This window comes from Theropithecus gelada, chromosome 1 (assembly GCF_003255815.1).
Source record: "Theropithecus gelada isolate Dixy chromosome 1, Tgel_1.0, whole genome shotgun sequence".
Classification (NCBI taxonomy): Eukaryota; Metazoa; Chordata; class Mammalia; order Primates; family Cercopithecidae; genus Theropithecus; species Theropithecus gelada.
Window position 1 is genome coordinate 79,105,859 of NC_037668.1, and position 3,409 is coordinate 79,109,267.

At 43.4% G+C, this 3,409-nt stretch overlaps 1 non-coding gene across 1 annotated transcript; it reads right to left on the reverse strand.

The window, feature by feature from the left end:
* Positions 1–2,736: 2,736 nt before the first annotated feature.
* Positions 2,737–2,840, reverse strand: LOC112616351. The gene has a single exon (XR_003117617.1). It is a non-coding gene; the product is annotated as a small nucleolar RNA U13 (small nucleolar RNA).
* Between the last annotated feature and the right edge of the window lie 569 nt (positions 2,841–3,409).

A 3,409-nucleotide genomic window follows, 5' to 3' on the forward strand; every position in this document is an offset into this window, starting at 1 on the left:
GGGAAAAAAAAGACGTCAAAAGTCCGCCTTAGGCCCGGAGCAAAACTTAGAAACCCTGTTGAACTTGGCAACCTCGGTGTTTTATAATAGAGATCAGGAGGAGCAGGTGGAACGGGACAAACGGGATTAAAAAAAGGCTACCACTTTAGTCATGGTGCTCAGGAAAGTGGACTTTGGAGGCTCTGGAACAGGGAAAGTCTGGGCAAATCCAACGCCTAATAGGGCTTGCTTCCAATACAGTCTACAAGGACACTTTAAAAAAGACTGTCTGAATAGAAATAACCTCCCCCCCATCCATGCCCCTTATGTCAAGGGAATCACTGGAAGGCCCACAGCCCCAGGGGATGAAGGTCCTCTGAGTCAGAAGCCACTAACCAGATGATCCAGCAGCAGGACTGAGGGTGCCTGGGGCAAGCGCCAGCCCATGCCATCACCCTCACAGAGCCCCAGGTATGCTTGACCATTGAGGGCCAGGAGGTTAACTGTCTCCTGGACACTAATGCAGCCTTCTCAGTCTTACTCTCCTGTCCCGGACAACTGTCCTCCAGATCTGTCACTATCTGAGGGGTCCTAAAACAGCCAGTCACTAGATACTTCTCCCAGCCACTAAGTTGTGACTGGGGAACTTTACTCTTTTCACATGCCTTTCTAATTATGCCTGAAAGCCCCATTCCTTTGTTAGGGAGAGACAGCCTAGCAAAAGCAGGGGCCGTTATACACTAGAATTAGGAGAAGGAAAAAGGGTAAATATATATACAGACTCTAAGTCTGCTTACCTAGTCCTCCATGCCCACGCAGCAATATGGAGAGAAAGGGAATTCCTAACTTCCGAGGGAACACCTACCAAACATCAGGAAGCCATTAGGAGGTTATTATTGGCAGTACAGAAACCTAAAGGGGTGGCAGTCTTACACTGCCAGGGTCATCAGAAAGGAAAGGAAAGGGAAATAGAAGGGAACCGCCAAATGGATATTGAAGCCGAAAGAGCCGCAAGATGGGACCCTCCATTAGAAATGCTTATAGAAGGACCCCTAGTATGGGGTAATCCCCTCCGGGCAACAAGCCCCAGTACTCAGCAGGAGAAATAGAATGGGGAACCTCACGAGGACATAGTTTCCTCCTCTCAGGATGGCTAGCCACCGAAGAAGGAAAAATACTTTTGCCTGCAGCTAACCAATGGAAATTACTTAAAATCCTTCACCAAACGGTTCACTTTTGCATTGATAGCACCCATCAGATGTCCAAATTATTATTTACTGGACCAAGCCTTTTCAAAACTATCAAGCAGATAGTCAGGGCCTGTGAATGTGCCAAAGAAATAATCCCCTGCACTTTAGGCCATACATTTCAATCCCTATATCTTTAACCTCCTTGTTAAGTTTGTCTCTTCTAGAATCAAAGCTGTAAAACTACAATTGGTTCTTCAAATGGAGCCCCAAATGCAGTCCATGACTAAGATTCTACTGTGGACCACTGGACCAGCCTGCTAGCCCGTACTCCAGTGTTAATGACATCGAAGGCACCCCTACCAAGGAAATCTCAACTGCATGACCCATACTACACCCAGTTCAGCAGGAAGCAGTTAGAGCAGTCGTCGGCCAACCTCCCCAACAGCACTTGGGTTTTCCTGTTGAGAGGGGGGACTGAGAGACGGGACTAGCTGAATTTCCTAGGCCGACTAGGAATTCCTAAGCCTAGCTGGGAAAGGTGACTGCACCTACCTTTAAACACGGGGCTTGTAACTCAGCTCACACTCAACCAATCAGGTAGTAAAGAGGGCTCACTAGAATACAAATTAGGCTAAAGCAGGAGGTAAAGAAATAGTCAAATCATATATCGCCTGAGAGCACGGGGGAGGAACAATGATTGGGATATAAACCCAGTCTTTCGAGCAGGGAGTGGTAACCCCCTTTGGGTCCCTTCCCATTGTATGGGAGCTGTTTTCACTCTGTTAAATCTTGCAACTGCAAAAATAATAATAATAAACAAATTATATTTTATAATTAAGTCACACTCTTTGGTCTAAGGACACTTCCGAAAGGCTCCTTTCCAAAACCAGGTTAGGAAGAAGATCACTGAATAGCTACTTCCTTATATGTGAATACACATTTATGCCAAAGGCATTCAAGATAAGCCATCTCCCATTCCCTTTACCTGTGAACAGCCTTGTGACATCAGGCAAGTTACTTAATCTCTTTGAAGCCATATTTGTATTTCTGTAAAAGATGACTATCACTGTACCTTCCAGGTCTCTTTATTTGTCCAGTTCTGTCTAATAAAGGCCAGTTATGATTATACACACTAACAACTGTGGCTGGGTGAGGTAGCTCACGCCTGTAATCCCAGCACTTTGGGAGGCTGGGATTGCAGGTGTGAGCCACCACACCTGGCTCTACACAAATTTTAAAAATTAGCCAGGTGTGGTGGTGCACACCTGTGGTCCAGCCACCTGGGAGGCAGATGTGGGAGGATAGCTTGAGCCCAGGAGTTCGATGTTGCAGTCATGATCTTTTCACTGCACTCCAGCCTGGGTGATGGAGGGAGACCCTGTCTCTAAAAATAAATAAATAAATAAATAAGAAAAAATTGTGTTAAAATATTCATGTATGATTAGCAGTAGACATACATAATATAATAATAGATCCCATTTTTTTTTATCATTGCATATATTCCAACTGAAAGAAATCAGAGACAGCCTCATGAAGAAGGTGGTATTTCAGGATAATTTTTTTTTCATGTCAGACCCATAATGTGCTGACGTCGTAACAAGGTTCCAGGGTGGCACATCTCACACATGCATGTGAATACCCAGTCATCACGCTTATGAATTACAAAAGAATCTCAAAATCTTAAAAGATGCTTGATTTCAACAGAAGGTAACAGCATGGCAAAAGTTAGAGGATAGAGGTGGAAAGGCATACTGAAAGTCAAGGCTATGGAAAGCACTGTGATGCGGCTAGAATGTAGGATGCCAGGTTGGAATTGGAGTCACTTGGTTAAGTGTAGACAATCAACAAAACAATCAAGTCCTGTTACATTTGCTGATTTCCAAGGTATAAATACTCTCACCACGGGCAATTTCAAGCTACCAATCTGGCATCACTAAACACAGAATTAGGGAGAGATGTTCAGCGGCTTGTCATTATAAAGTATTTCTACCACAGAGATACACTAGAAGGAAATAACCTCAATAACACAGACAATAGTGAAATACAGTAAAGTAGCCATTAGTTTTGGGTATTTATTGTTTGTTTTTAATATACCTATTTAACTGTAAGTTTATATAATTTAATTTTTAATAATGACTATGTTTAACAACTAGGTCACACAATTCCCGAAATTCTAACAATTGGCTCGTATGAGCTAGTATGAACCAACTCTAGCACATGTTTATATCTTACATCATTTG